The 16,534-nt window shown below is 45.3% G+C and overlaps 1 long non-coding RNA gene across 1 annotated transcript in view; it reads right to left on the bottom strand.

Moving 5' to 3' along the window:
* LOC124016129 overlaps window positions 1–9,130 on the bottom strand; it is a 30,209-nt gene extending 21,079 nt beyond the window's left edge. Inside the window, exons 1-2 of the long non-coding RNA XR_006835313.1 lie at window positions 8,409–9,130; window positions 1,601–1,747 (exon numbers count right to left, since the gene is read on the bottom strand). This is a non-coding gene — a long non-coding RNA (uncharacterized LOC124016129). The remainder of the gene's footprint in view (window positions 1–1,600; window positions 1,748–8,408) is intronic.
* Window positions 9,131–16,534: the final 7,404 nt, after the last annotated feature.

The raw sequence follows: 16,534 nt of genomic DNA on the forward strand, positions 1-16,534 counted from the left end.
ACCTGCTGTGGTCCAAGGTTATTGATGACTGCCTTCAGCTCATCTGCAATGTGGAGACCGGTGTATCTGTTGAGCCTTGTGCCTGTGCTCTTGTAGAATACTGGTTGAGTGGTGGAGATGATGAAGTTAATTATTCCTTGCCCATGAACATTCGACCACCCATCAGAGATGATTGGAATGCAGTCTACTTTCTCTATGATTTCCTTGACCTTCACTTGAACTCTGCTGAACTCTGCATCCAGAAAATGAGTAGATTAAGCATGTCTGGTTGGATGGGTGTATGCTGGGTGAAAAACATTCAGAAATCTCTTCTAATACACATTGCCTGTGAGTATCAGATGTGAACCATTTCGAGCAAGACATTCATCAGCATTTCTCTGACTACTTTCCTCCATTGAGTCAAAGAAACGTCTGATTCCAGGAGGACCATGAGCTGTTGCTATCAATGATGTGTCTCAAACATCATTTTCACCTTGAATAGAAGTAGAGGGACTTTTGTCAGAGGTTGCACGTTGTGAGCGCTGAGGGAACTTTATGTACTTGGCCAGATGATTCTGCATCTTTGTTGCATTCTTCACATATGATTTGGCACAATACTGGCAAATGCACAGCTTTCCTTCTACATTCGCTGCAGTGAAATGTCTCCACACATCAGATAGTGCCCGTGACAGTATCCTGTAAAGATGTAGATTTTTTTAATACAATTCCATGTACAGATAAATAGTTCAGCAGTTAGATTAAACAACTCCTTTGTAAGATAAATGTTTTTAAATGAAACATGTCTGGAAACAGGTGAATTAACACACCTCAGTTAGCAGGCTCAAGCAAGCTAAAACCCACATGGTAGGAGAAACTAACTATCAGAAATTGTAAACAAGTTAGAAATGATTTTAAAACACTTTGTTGTAGGCTACTATTTACTAGTTAACAAAAAAATCCTGATTGTCGTATACAATATATTCACCCCACCCAGAATTTAAATCAAAACTTACCAGACAGCATGTAGTCCTTGGCTCAGACAGTGTAGTAGTGTGGGCTCAATAGCATCTCATTAGTGTGCAAGATCTTGAGAATCAGCTGCACATGTGATGGAAGAATGCACTGTACATGCAGAGCAATTCCATTCAATTGGGGATAGTCTAACCAAAATATGCCACAGGACCTATAACTGCCTTATGTGTATCCCATAAAAAAAGGTTCACTGTTATTAGCGACATTTTTAACATTTTATTTAAGAAACTTCTCCAAATTCCAGGGATTAACTTCCCAAGGAAAATTTCCCGGAAAGTTTCTGACCCTTTGCAACCCTAGTGTTAGCCATATTGTAAGGCTGGTAGCCATTTTGATGCCGGTCTTCTTCTCGAGAAACACCCACAAGCATAATGCATATTCAGCCAATAAAACAGTCAATAAACAAACACAGGTACTCTTCCACTGTGTCACATTTTCACAAACATAAATATTCTTACTATAGTACAGTAAGAGGGGAAGGATTGGCCTGTTGAATGCAAGTCAATGGTGATGGTAGTTAATTGTATGTGCATTATAATGGCATGCTGTCAAATATGAACCTTCAGCTCCGGGGTGAAATGTTATTTACCTGCACAGTCCTGAAGCTCCTTAGCTGTCAGCATGTCCTGATGTTCTCCTCTTTCCCCCTCCTCACCATCCTCCTTCCTGCTTCTTTCTTCCTCAGCTTTCCATCTGCTGTTCTTCTCTCCATCAGCCAGCCCCGACCCTGAATTCACTTCACACAAATGTGGAAGACATATCTTTTAGCAGCATGCACCAGGTGTACCAGGTAACAACTGATGAGACAGGCGCTTTTGGTGGATTTGAAGAGACTTCAAACTGCAGGATGTGAAAGGAATTATTATGGAAATTCATCCAGCTAACTCAGCCTTCAGTTTGCCATTCGTCTCCACTGTTACACCTGAACCAATATGGAATGCAGGTATTCTAAAATACAGATTCTTATGAAGCAATTGACGATACTGACGCTTGCAGTGAAGTTCAACATCATTATAAAAAATGGAATAATGGGCTGACTATGTCTATGACTCCCTCTCGTATATTGACGTTCAGACCTCTTGACTTCATTTACCAAACCTGTAGGATTCTGAATTGAATAGATCTAATGACACTTTAACCATATGAACGTTTGGGACTGAGCATTATATTACTGCGTTGCTCGTTGTCTGCAGAGGCAGCCCTTTGGCACTGTGGCCAAATCAAATTCCCATGAAGAGGAATGGACCATCAGAGACTATATTGACCCATCTTTTATCTCTGTTTCTGTATTTAGTTGAGGAGCATGTCCAGGTCAGCCCTATGCTGCAGGATAGAAATAAACAGATGCACAATCACACTAACAAGCTAAAAGGGTTATAGCGCGAGTGTCTAACATACGGTGCGCGGGCCGGAGGGGGTCCAATCTGGCCCGCGGGTGGTTAGAGTTACTTAAAATGACTAAAACTGTGTGTAACTTATAACGGACCTACATGTACACAGTTTATTGCCTGTGTCTAGCATGCTAATAACCACCGGAATTTTACATTTACATTTAAGTCATTTAGCAGACGCTCTTATCCAGAGCGACTTACAAATTGGTGCATTCACCTTATGACATCCAGTGGAACAGCCACTTTACAATAGTGCATCTAAATATTTTAAGGGGGGGGGGGGTGAGAAGGATTACTTTATCCTATCCTAAGTATTCCTTAAAGAGGTGGGGTTTCAGGTGTCTCCGGAAGGTGGTGATTGACTCCGCTGTCCTGGCGTCGTGAGGGAGTTTGTTCCACCATTGGGGAGCCAGAGCAGCGAACAGTTTTGACTGGGCTGAGCGGGAACTGTACTTCCTCAGTGGTAGGGAGACGAGCAGGCCAGAGGTGGATGAACGCAGTGCCCTTATTTGGGTGTAGGGCCTGATCAGAGCCTGGAGGTACTGAGGTGCCGTTCCCCTCACAGCTCCGTAGGCAAGCACCATGGTCTTGTAGCGGATGCGAGCTTCAACTGGAAGCCAGTGGAGAGAGCGGAGGAGCGGGGTGACGTGAGAGAACTTGGGAAGGTTGAACACTAGACGGGCTGCGGCGTTCTGGATGAGTTGTAGGGGTTTAATGGCACAGGCAGGGAGCCCAGCCAACAGCGAGTTGCAGTAATCCAGACGGGAGATGACAAGTGCCTGGATTAGGACCTGCGCCGCTTCCTGTGTGAGGCAGGGTCGTAATCTGCGGATGTTGTAGAGCATGAACCTACAGGAACGGGCCACCGCCTTGATGTTAGTTGAGAACGACAGGGTGTTGTCCAGGATCACGCCAAGGTTCTTACATTTAAGTCATTTAGCAGACGCTCTTATCCAGAGCGACTTACACAATGGAGTTGTCAACCGTGATGGCGAGATCATGGAACGGGCAGTCCTTCCCCGGGAGGAAGAGCAGCTCTGTCTTGCCAAAGTTCAGCTTGAGGTGGTGATCCGTCATCCACACTGATATGTCTGCCAGACATGCAGAGATGCGATTCGCCACCTGGTCATCAGAAGGGGGAAAGGAGAAGATTAATTGTGTGTCGTCTGCATAGCAATGATAGGAGAGACCATGTGAGGTTATGACAGAGCCAAGTGACTTGGTGTATAGCGAGAATAGGAGAGGGCCTAGAACAGAGCCCTGGGGGACACCAGTGGTGAGAGCGCGTGGTGAGGAGACAGATTCTCGCCACGCCACCTGGTAGGAGCGACCTGTCAGGTAGGACGCAATCCAAGCGTGGGTCGCGCCAGAGATGCCCAACTCGGAGAGGGTGGAGAGGAGGATCTGATGGTTCACAGTATCGAAGGCAGCCGATAGGTCTAGAAGGATGAGCGCAGAGGAGAGAGAGTTAGCTTTAGCGGTGCGGAGCGCCTCCGTGATACAGAGAAGAGCAGTCTCAGTTGAATGACTAGTCTTGAAACCTGACTGATTTGGATCAAGAAGGTCATTCTGAGAGAGATAGCGGGAGAGCTGACCAAGGACGGCACGTTCAAGAGTTTTGGAGAGAAAAGAAAGAAGGGATACTGGTCTGTAGTTGTTAACATCGGAGGGATCGAGTGTAGGTTTTTTCAGAAGGGGTGCAACTCTCGCTCTCTTGAAGACGGAAGGGACGTAGCCAGCGGTCAGGGATAAGTTGATGAGCGAGGTGAGGTAAGGGAGAAGATCTCCGGAAATGGTCTGGAGAAGAGAGGAGGGGATAGGGTCGAGCGGGCAGGTTGTTGGGCGGCCGGCCGTCACAAGACGCGAGATTTCATCTGGGAGAGAGGGGAGAAAGAGGTCAGAGCACAGGGTAGGGCAGTGTGAGCAGAACCAGCAGTGTCGTTTGACTTAGCAAACGAGGATCGGATGTCGTCGACCTTCTTTTCAAAATGGTTGACGAAGTCATCTGCAGAGAGGGAGGAGGGGGGGAGGGGGAGGAGGATTCAGGAGGGAGGAGAAGGTGGCAAAGAGCTTCCTAGGGTTAGAGGCAGATGCTTGAAATTTAGAGTGGTAGAAAGTGGTTTTAGCAGCAGAGACAGAGGAGGAAAATGTAGAGAGGAGGGAGCGAAAGGATGCCAGGTCCGCAGGGAGGCGAGTTTTCCTCCATTTCCGCTCGGCTGCCCGGAGCCCTGTTCTGTGAGCTCGCAATGAGTCGTCAAGCCACGGAGCGGGAGGGGAGGACCGAGCCGGCCTGGAAGATAGGGGACATAGAGAGTCAAAGGATGCAGAAAGGGAGGAGAGGAGGGTTGAGGAGGCAGAATCAGGAGATAGGTTGGAGAAGGTTTGAGCAGAGGGAAGAGATGATAGGATGGAAGAGGAGAGAGTAGCGGGGGAGAGAGAGCGAAGGTTGGGACGGCGCGATACCATCCGAGTAGGGGCAGTGTGGGAAGTGTTGGATGAGAGCGAGAGGGAAAAGGATACAAGGTAGTGGTCGGAGACTTGGAGGGGAGTTGCAATGAGGTTAGTGGAAGAACAGCATCTAGTAAAGATGAGGTCGAGCGTATTGCCTGCCTTGTGAGTAGGGGGAAGGTGAGAGGGTGAGGTCAAAAGAGGAGAGGAGTGGAAAGAAGGAGGCAGAGAGGAATGAGTCAAAGGTAGACGTGGGGAGGTTAAAGTCGCCCAGAACTGTGAGAGGTGAGCCGTCCTCAGGAAAGGAGCTTATCAATGCATCAAGCTCATTGATGAACTCTCCGAGGGGACCTGGAGGGCGATAAATGATAAGGATGTTAAGCTTGAAAGGGCTGGTAACTGTGACAGCATGAAATTCAAAGGAGGCGATAGACAGATGGGTAAGGGGAGAAAGAGAGAATGACCACTTGGGAGAGATAAGGATCCCGATGCCACCACCCCGCTGACCAGAAGCTCTCGGGGTGTGCGAGAACACGTGGGCGGACGAAGAGAGAGCAGTAGGAGTAGCAGTGTTATCTGTGGTGATCCATGTTTCTGTCAGTGCCAAGAAGTCGAGGGACTGGAGGGAGGCATAGGCTGAGATGAACTCTGCCTTGTTGGCCGCAGATCGGCAGTTCCAAAGGCTACCGGAGACCTGGAACTCCACGTGGGTCGTGCGCGCTGGGACCACCAGATTAGGGTGGCAGCGGCCACGCGGTGTGGAGCGTTTGTATGGTCTGTGCAGAGAGGAGAGAACAGGGATAGACAGACACATAGTTGACAGGCTACAGAAGAGGCTACGCTAATGCAAGGAGATTGGAATAACAAGTGGACTACACGTCTCGAATGTTCAGAAAGTTAAGCTTACGTAGCAAGAATCTTATTGACTAAAATTATTAAAATGATACAGTACTGCTGAAGTAGGCTAGCTGGCAGTGGCTGCGTTGTTGACTTTGTAGGCTAGCTGGCAGTGGCTGCGTTGTTGACACTACACTAATCAAGTCGTTCCGTTGAGTGTAATAGTTTCTACAGTGCTGCTATTCGGGGGCTAGCTGGCTAGCTAGCAGTGTTGATTACGTTACGTTGCGTTAAAAGAACGACTACGATCAAACAAATCAAACCGTTGTGCTGTAAAGAAATGAAATGAAAAATGTGATACTACCTGTGGAGCGAAGCGGAATGCGACCGGGTTGTTGAGTGCGGAAGTTCTATTCAGTAGACGTTGGCTAGCTGTTGGCTAGCTAGCAGAGTCTCATACGTTAAGGACGACAAATAGCTGGCTAGCTAACCTCGGTAAATTAAGATAATCACTCTAAGACTACACGCTCTAAACTACACAATTATCTTGGATACGAAGACAGCAAAGACAACTATGTAGCTAGCTAACACTACACTAATCAAGTCGTTCAGTTGAGTGTAATAGTTTCTACAGTGCTGCTATTCGGTAGACGGTGGACGTTTGCTAGCTGGCTAGCTGCTGGGCAGATAGCAGTGTAGACTACGTTAGGACGACGAAATACGAAGTTGCAATAGAAGTGCTGACTGTTTCACTTTGTTGTCCTCTTTCTTTTTTTTTGGAATTAAAGCCAGATAGTCAGGGAATATAGGTAGAGGAAGATATTTTGCACATTTTGACGACGAGGAAATAACACATTGTTTTGTGCGGTCCCCAGACCTCATTGAAAACTGAATGCGGCCCCTGGGGCAAAATGAGTTTGACACCCCTGGGTTATAGGGAGAATTTGTGTGTTTACACACGGACTGGCATCTTTCTTTCAGTAAAGTGAATCACAATGGTCTTGGGGGGGTACTTTCCATAAGGTATCCCTCACAGCCATTAGCACCTAAAGCAACTAATGAGCAGTTCTGAGATCAGTAATGACAAAAAAAAAGAATTACTAGACAACATCTCTTTAAGAATCCCTTCAGGATAGGAGTAGCATAAGTACGGGCATGACAGCTCTGCCACATTCACTGCAGACAGAGGCAGGTATTTTTTAGTATTAATAATGGGACTCAATTTCTGTGCCTGCCTGTAAAAAAAACATGAAACAATCAACAATGGGTTCTGGAGAGCTTAGAATTGCCAGGATGACGTCTGAGACAATTGACATGAAAGTGTCTCTCTCTGACCCCTCTATCCCAGGAGGACTCAGGGTATTGTACCATTGATTTCCACTGAAAATCACCTGTAATGAGCTTGCGTTCCCCAACTCCCCAGCGTTCCCCAGCTCCCTCAAAGACCAAATGAAATTGGAGTCTGTTGCTAACTGGGTAATGCAGTATTCAAGAGCGGAGTGTGTGTGCAGAGACGTGATAATTAGAAGCAGTCGGTGGTGGGGAGCACCACACACATGCTACCACGCAGAGTGTGTGTGAATGTGCGTGTGTGTGTGTGTGTGTGTGTGTGTGTGTGTGTCTGTCATTCAACTACTCTCCTTGGGGTACTGACAAGAAAAAAGGAGGACAGACATGTATTCATGGCCTTATCTCCCTCCCTCCGTCCTTCCCTCTCTCTCTCTTTCAAAAGGTATATGTCAAAGAAAGAATAACATTTACTTACTCTCTCTCTCTTTCTCTCTCTCTCCCTCCCCCTCTCTCTTTGTACCCCCCCCCCCCCTCTCTCTCTCTCTTCATCCCTAGTTGGGTGCATTAGTGTTTTAAAGAATTATGAATAGATTTGTGTTGTGTGTGTGTGTGTGTGTGTGTGTGTGTGTGTGTGTGTGTGTGTGTGTGTGTGTGTGTGTGTGTGTGTGTGTGTGTGTGTGTGTGAAACCAAGCAAGTGAGATATACAAAGACTGAGAAGGAGAGATTGAGTGTACGTTCCAATATAGCACTTATCTATTATCTTAAACATATTAATTTTTGTTACACCAACAATCCCCACTGAGCACACATACTGTCATTGCTACCACCATTACCTATGGGTTGCAAGAGCAGGGTAGGGTTGCCATAGGAACCAATAAAGGTAATGGCCATGTTCTTGAGCACGCATGCCGCAAGGGGTGAGGGGGGGGCAATGGAGGGGAGGGGATGCGGGGGGGGTGCAAGTGAGTCAGAATAAGGACCGATGAGGGGTTGAAGTTTAAAAAGCAGAACCTTCTCTAGTCTACCCATTCATAACGGCACCCTCAGCATTACTAGCCACTTGTTCGTAGTGACAACACCAGCACACAAAATGAACTCACTAATAGGATAACATTTACAGTAACATGATAACATTTGCAGCGTTGTCACTCTATTTTCTATAATGTATTCAGTGGAGGTTTGAGTTAATGCTGAGTTAATGTTAATGATGTTATCTGTGATGAGAAGGGGAGCTGAACTCATCTCAGGCATGAGGTTTCATCAAGGGCTTAAAGCATTAATAAATTATCCTTAATGGGACGGAGCTAACCCTTAACCCACACTGTCCATTGTATTTGTGTTTTCATTAAATATTACTGAAGATAATTTAAGTGTGATTCAGATGCAGGCAGCACACAACAGGCATTGGAGATTAATTTAGGATAGCCTACCTGTTAACGCAACGGGCCAAGTGTATATTTACTTAATTGAGCACTCAGGTTGAACTGTATAGAATAGAATTACTACATTTTTCCAGAAGGATCTTCAGTTGTGGCAAGTCGGATAAGACAGCAACATTCACACATGACTACAAATGCTTACTCGCTGCACAAGCAGTGTAGTTGATATGTGGAATGTTTATTCCCAAAACAACAGTGTCGGTCAACGCCACACACACGGGCGCAATAAGACCCAGTCCAAAACAACAGGACGAAACGGTTCGAGAGCAAAATACTTCCACAGAAATCACACACATCAAAACAGAAAACAAGCCCGCACAAAAGCCGGCGGGCCTACCGGGCTTAAATAGCCCAAAACCGAAACAAGAAACAGGTGCAACTAATCAGACAACACTAAATGAAACAGAAAAGGGGATCGGTGGCAGCTAGTAGGCCGGCGACGACGACCGCTGAGCGCCGCCCGAACAGGAAGAGACACCATCTTCGGCGGGATTCGTGACACGAGGATACGTGAACGCTTCCATACGGCCGTTACACCTTAGCTTGTGGAAGGCCACAGCAGCAGTTTTCAACTCTCGACTCGGAAGAAACAGAGCCTATTATTAACTTCTGTGTCCAGTTGCAGGTGGAACTCCAAAAACCAGAGAATATTCAGAAAATTATTAAAAACATTTTTTTTGTATAGTGAGAAAAGCCTCTTGCATGTGTGTAGATCTTTGTTTTGGTTGCACAGTGTGACGTGGTTGCCTCCATGTCGCTTAGAAACGACTAGTTCCTGCAAAGATGTTGGGAAATGCAAAATGTCTGGCTGATAAAATGGCGAGGGGAACTCGGGTGGATGGATTATCTTGGCAAAGAAGGAATGCTCACTAACAGGGATGTAAACAAATTTGTGCACAACATTTGAGAGAAATAAGGTTTTTGTGCTTGTGGAAAATTTCTGGGATCTTTTATTTCGGCTCATGAAACATGGAACCAACACTTTACATGTTATCTTTATATTTTTGTTCAGTGTATAAAAAAGGGGCCAATGTGTGACATAAGGGTCAACATTTCTAAATGGTTTGATATACATTTAAATATGATTGTCTTGTAGCTTCACATGTGAAGTTACAGGAATAAGAGTTTAGATGGGCACAATGAGTCGGTAACTCCTAGCAACAACAAACATCTACAAGTAATTTAAAATGTCACTTGCTTTAATCAAATTCTCTATCATTTATAGCAATGCTGAACCTTCCAGAAGAATGAAAAAGATCAACAACAGCATTTCTATATTTAAAAAAAAGTTTATATAATAATTCAATACAATAATATAATACAATGGGTTCTATCAATAAAATAATTGACAATAATAACAATAACCAATAATGAAATAATTATACTCAATAAACACTTCAAGCTGTGTGTGTGTGTGTGTGTGTGTGTGTGTGTGTGTGTGTGTGTGTGTGTGTGTGTGTGTGTGTGTGTGTGTGTGTGTGTGTGTGTGTGTGTGTGTGTGTGTGTGAAGGCTCGACATCATGTTCTTGCTTCCTCTTCCCTCCACTCCCCCAATGTGCTTTGAGAGGGAGGTGGGGAATGGAGGAAACAAGGGGAGAATCTCAATTGCATTTCCTTCATTCCTCACATCCTCGCCTCCTTCTCAAAACCCATTAGATAAGAAGGTGAGAGGGGAGAGACCTCTGACCTTTTCATCCAATAGTTTTTGAGAAGGAGACGAGGAGAGAGGACACAACAAATCAAGTAAATGCAATTGAGGACAGATGAAGCAAGTATTTGACAGTTATGCCTTTTCTTTACAGTGCCAGACTGACTGAGCTACTCTAATACCAATGGCCTGTCCAGAAACAACCCCTAGCCCCTACAGCCAAGAGTAGGAGAGTAGACACTTGTGGAGATCTGCGAGGGATTGATGGGTGGTAACAGGGTGAGAGCTCCACCTTACCCTCTGATAGGCTTGGTGGAATTTTGGCGGTATTGCTTGAATCTGTCCAATTCTCTCAGCTCTCCACAGTGTCTAGGGGTTGTTTCTGGACACGACCCCACAAACATTCGGGTGTGGGGTGGACCTACAGCACCACACTTGAGGCAATGGTTGGATGTTTAATTCCATTGCTATACACACAGATTTGCCCAGGTGTGAATTGGACACACCCACGGCACACTATCAGGCTGATCAGGCAGGTCTGGGTAGCCAGAGACTTGCTGTAAACAGTGAACTGAAGATCTGCTGCAAACAGTGAAAGGATATATTTACATGTCTACTATTCACACCCTCGCTTCATTCACTGACCAGTGACATTTTTAATTTCAGCATGTAAATCTTGGTGGGGCAAACTCTCAAAATGTTTTTTTCGATGCTTGCCAGCAAAGCCACTACACAACACTAAACAATACATTAATTGCACTATAACGGTGACAAATGGTACCCATACATTGTTAGGGCCTACACAAAGCTGTCCTAACAGCAGAGCTTTCTTTTCAGCACCATGACGTGAATCTTTACCACCGATACGCCAGGTTGTCAGCGGAGCCTTGTCTGGCAGCGAAACAGTTAATTCAGCCTCATTTACTGCCTTTAAAAAAACAGAGCTGATATGGTTGACTTCCTTAAACATATGTGGTTTCTACTGACAATTGAGATGTACAAACTTTGGTACAAGGGAAGCAAGGAACCATGAGTGCAATCCGTATTTTCGATTAAGACATTAATGAGCAAGCTAAGATGGACGTAGTCAATATAACTATTTGTTCAGCACTTTTGAAATGTACAGCGACAGAATTCAGAATATGGGCCGTTCTTACAGTATTCTCCCTGTACACCGAGTCAGAATTGTATGATAAATAAAGGGGGCATATAAACAGAAAACGAAAGCTCTTACAATATTTGATGATGACATTTCTCTAAAACAGGCTATAGGCTACATGTGCACCACCAAGTCAGAACAGTAGGCTAAGTTATGAGGGGGAAAGGGACCAAAATATTAGGGTGAGGCACATGGGCTACTAACAGCTTACTACACAACATACACGTAGTATTACTTTCTTAGCTACAGTATACATATCTCCCTGGCATATTACATTCTTTATGCAGCAGCATACCACACATTTTTGGACTCCCCTTGTTGTGCTGAGCTCACTTGAACAGGACGGTGGCGCAGCGGTCCTTCCTGTCAACAAACTAGGGGCATATGTCGAGTCTAGAAATAGATACTGTTGTAATGGCTATATGCCATCATTTAATAAGATTACCAATGGTTCGTCAAGTAACTAGGATATATCAGTCAGCTAACCATTTACAGTAACAGCAGTTCATTAATAAGTCAATACACACTAAATCTTATGCAGAAAGTGATCTTACCCTATCTTGGCACTGTGGCATGTTATGAGCAGCTATGAAACAATTAATGAATAGACTAATAGATTCATGAATGGCGTTAGAAGGGTGACTTTCTACTTTGAAAGGACAGGAAGTGTTGGCTGTGCACTTGACCAGGTATTCCACATTTAACCCCACCCACATTTTAACATTGAAATACCAAGTCATTCTTTTTGGTTTTATATTTTATAAAAACAAAAACACGAACAATCAATATGTTTATGCTCCCCCACTATTCCATTGCTTGGAAAACAAAGGATCAAAATGTACACAGACCTTAATCTTACCTCAGGAATCTTGATTTAATGTCATCTATGGTGTAAGCAAATTACCTTGACCATTTTACAACATTGACACAAATGTTCTGTCAATCCTCAAGATCAACATTAATTCCTGCACTTTGGCTGTTTTTAAATTGAGTGCAGTATCACACAATCTCTTTATCACTGGATGTCATTCAGACTAAAACGTTAACATGGTCTCAGAGCATTTCGTAATATTCTGTATGTTAATCCGAGGACACTCCATTTAGTATATGTTACGAATTACAATTCGTACTATATGTTATGAATTTGCAAAATGTACAATATGTTATGAATTTGTCCATGATGAGCTTTGAACTTGCAACCTTTGGATTGCTAGACGTTTGCGTTATATGCACACCCATCAACCCCAACGTAACCATACGAAACGTAACATACACTACATGAACTAATCGTTGAAACATCTCATTCCAAAATAATAGGCATTAATATGGAGTTGGTCCACCCTTTTCCTGCTTTAACAGCCTCCACTCTTCTGGTAAGGCTTTCCACTAGATGTTGGAACATTGCTGTGGGGACTTGCTTCCATCCAGCCACAAGAGCATTAGTGAGGTCGGGCACTGATGTTGGGCGATTAGGCCTGGCCCTGCAGTCTGAGTTCTAATTCATCCTAAAGGTGTTTGATGGGGTTGAGGTCAGGGCTCTGTGCAGGCCAGTCAAGTTCTTTCAAACCGATCTCAACAAACCATTTCTGAATGGACCTTGCTTTGTGCACGGGGTCATTGTCATGCTGAAACAAGTAAGGGCCTTCCTCAAACTGTTGCCACAAATTCGGAAGCACAGAATCGTCTAGAGTGTCATATGCTGTGGCGTTAAGATTTCCCTTCACTATAACTAAGGAGTCTAGCCCAAACCATGACAAACAGCCCCAGACCATTATTCCTCCTCCACCAAACTTTAAAGTTGGCACTATGCATTGGGGAAGGTAGCGTTCACCTGGCATCCGCCAAACCCCGATTTGTCTGTTGGACTGACAGATGGTGGAGCGTGATTCATCACTCCAGAGGACGTGTTTCCACTGCTCCAAAGCCCAATAGCGGTGAGCTTTACACTGCTTCAGCCAACGTTTGTTATTGCGCCAAATTGATCTCAGGCTTGTGTTGCGGCTGCTCGGCTACGGAAACCCATTTCATGAAGCTCCCGATAAACAGTTCTTGTGCTCCAGAGGAAGTTTGGAACTTGGCAGTGAGTGTTGCAAACGAGGACAGATGATTTTTACGCGCTACCTGCTTCAGCACTCGCCAGTCCCGTTCTGTGAGCTTGTGTGGCCTAGCACTTAGCGGCTGAGCCATTGTTACGCCTTTACGTTTCCACTTCACAATAACAGGACTTATCGTTAACAGCACTTACAGCACTTGCAGTTACAATTGCATCGATTGTATACACCAGTCAGCAACGGGTTTGACTGAAATAGCAGAATCCACTAATTTGAAGGGATGTCCACATACTTTTGGCCATGTAGTGTATCATACTAATTTGAGTGTCCCGGATTTACATTCACTATGTTTTGTCTAGTCTATGAGACCAGGCTGTAAAAGCACATCAAACAACTATTATGCATAATTATTAAAGAACCTCACTAAATGACAGTATCTATTTTAGTTTTATTAATAATATTAAAGCTACTATTTCTGTTTGAAGCATTAGATTTTGCAATCACATTCATTATTTTGAACATGTGTGCCCATAAAAACTGTTTTCACACCATGAGATAGGGAGATACGAAATGTTAAGCGGTTACAGTGCACTTCTGAGACCTCCTTTTAAAAAGAAGAGTCCGACACCAATATCAATACGATTTTTGCCAAATCTGTAAAGACTCCAAGTATGAGAAAGGGTTTCAACTCATTCATTATATTTAATGTATCTATGTTCCCCCTTTATATCTTAATGTGGTCACTTGGAAGAAAAAAAACATATTATTATTATTAATGACTTTGTAACAGCTCCAAACAGAGAGAGAAATGTTAACTGGTTCCCCAGTTTATAGAAAGACCCATCAGCAGTTTCCTCTGTCAGTCGTTGACAGTCACTCAATTAGCCCATGTCAGCTAACATTTTATAGATTGCTAGGTACGTTTCTAGTCATGTAAACATTGTAGTAATTATGGCCAAATCTCAAGGTAAATGCCCAGCAGTCAATTTAGGAAGTAAACTAAAATCACAATTGAATAATATACCATTTGTAAATGTTTCAACAACTTCTCAATAAACTGAAAAGTAGAAGCTATTTATTTCAAAATTGTTTTCGATTATTTTTATTCAAATCACTTCCTGAATTGACTGCCTTCAATTCGAATTGAGCCCAATCCTGGTGTCCAGCGGCTCTGACCTCCAGGGGCTGTTATGCAGGTGAATGAGGACCCAAAAGCGACTTGGCGAAAACAGAGTTTTTAATCCAGTAAGAAACTTTACAAAACAAAAAGCATAATACTACTCGTAAAGACGAGAACAGACTGGAGACTTGATCGAGAACTGCAGGTTGCCTCGGGAAGGCACTTGAACCTAGCAGACTCAGACACCTGCTCACCACGCAGCATCTGAGGGAAACACGACACGACAGGGCAAAACATAGACACAGCACGGTGAATTATAGATGAGGATCTGACGGGGCAGGAACGGAAAACAAGGAGAGAAATAGGGACTCTAATCAGGGAAAAGGATCGGGAACAGGTGTGGGAAGACTAAATGATTGATTAGGGGAATAGGAACAGCTGGGAGCAGGAACGGAACGATAGAGAGAAGAGAGAGCGAGAGAGTGAGAGAGGGAGGGGAGAGAGAGGGATAGAAAGAGGGAAAGAACCTAATAAGACCAGCAGAGGGAAACGAATAGAAGGGGAAGCACAGGGACAAGACATGATAATTAATGACAAAACATGACAATACCCCCCACTCACCGAGCGCCTCCTGGCGCACTCGAGGAGGAACCCTGGCGGCAACGGAGGAAATCATCAATAAGCGAACGGTCCAGCACGTCCCGAGACGGAACCCAACTCCTCTCCTCAGGACCGTAACCCTCCCAATCCACTAAGTATTGGTGACCCCGTCCCCGAGAACGCATGTCCATGATCTTACGTACCTTGTAAATAGGTGCGCTCTCGACAAGGACGGGAGGGGGAGGGAAGACGAACGGGGGTGCGAAGAAAGGGCTTGACACAGGAGACATGGAAGACAGGATGGACGCGACGAAGATGTCGCGGAAGAAGCAGTCGCACAGCGACAGGATTGACGACCTGGGAGACACGGAACGGACCAATGAACCGCGGAGTCAACTTACGAGAAGCTGTCGTAAGAGGAAGGTTGCGAGTGGAAAGCCACACTCTCTGGCCGCAACAATACCTTGGACTCTTAATCCTGCGTTTATTGGCGGCTCTCACAGTCTGTGCCCTGTAGCGGCAAAGTGCAGACCTCACCCTCCTCCAGGTGCGCTCACAACGTTGGACAAACGCTTGAGCGGAGGGAACGCTGGACTCGGCAAGCTGGGATAAGAACAGAGGAGGCTGGTAACCCAGACTACTCTGAAACGGAGATAACCCGGTAGCAGACGAAGGAAGCGAGTTGTGAGCGTATTCTGCCCAGGGGAGCTGTTCTGCCCAAGACGCAGGGTTTCTGAAAGAAAGGCTGCGTAGTATGCGACCAATCGTCTGATTGGCCCTCTCTGCTTGACCGTTAGACTGGGGATGAAACCCGGAAGAGAGACTGACGGACGCACCAATCAAACGACAGAACTCCCTCCAAAACTGTGACGTGAATTGCGGGCCTCTGTCTGAAACGGCGTCTAACGGGAGGCCATGAATTCTGAACACATTCTCGATAATGATTTGTGCCGTCTCCTTAGCGGAAGGAAGTTTAGCGAGGGGAATGAAATGTGCCGCCTTAGAGAACCTATCGACAACCGTAAGAATCACAGTCTTCCCCGCAGACAAAGGCAGACCGGTAATGAAGTCTAGGGCGATGTGAGACCATGGTCGAGAAGGAATGGGGAGCGGTCTGAGACGACCGGCAGGAGGAGAGTTACCCGACTTAGTCTGCGCGCAGTCCGAACAAGCAGCCACGAAACGGCGCGTGTCACGCTCCTGAGTCGGCCACCAAAAGCGCTGGCGAATAGACGCAAGAGTGCCTCGAACACCGGGATGACCAGCTAACTTGGCAGAGTGAGCCCACTGAAGAACAGCCAGACGAGTGGAAACAGGAACGAAAAGGAGGTTACTAGGACAAGCGCGCGGCGACGCAGTGTGCGTGAGTGCTTGCTTAACCTGTCTTTCAATTCCCCAGACTGTCAACCTGACAACACGCCCATAAGGAAGAATCCCCTCGGGATCAGTAGAAGCCACAGAAGAACTAAACAGACGGGATAAGGCATCAGGCTTGGTGTTCTTGCTACCCGGACGGTAAGAAATCACAAACTCGAAACG

The sequence above is a fragment of the Oncorhynchus gorbuscha genome, linkage group LG26 (genome assembly GCF_021184085.1).
Source record: "Oncorhynchus gorbuscha isolate QuinsamMale2020 ecotype Even-year linkage group LG26, OgorEven_v1.0, whole genome shotgun sequence".
NCBI lineage: Eukaryota > Metazoa > Chordata > Actinopteri > Salmoniformes > Salmonidae > Oncorhynchus > Oncorhynchus gorbuscha.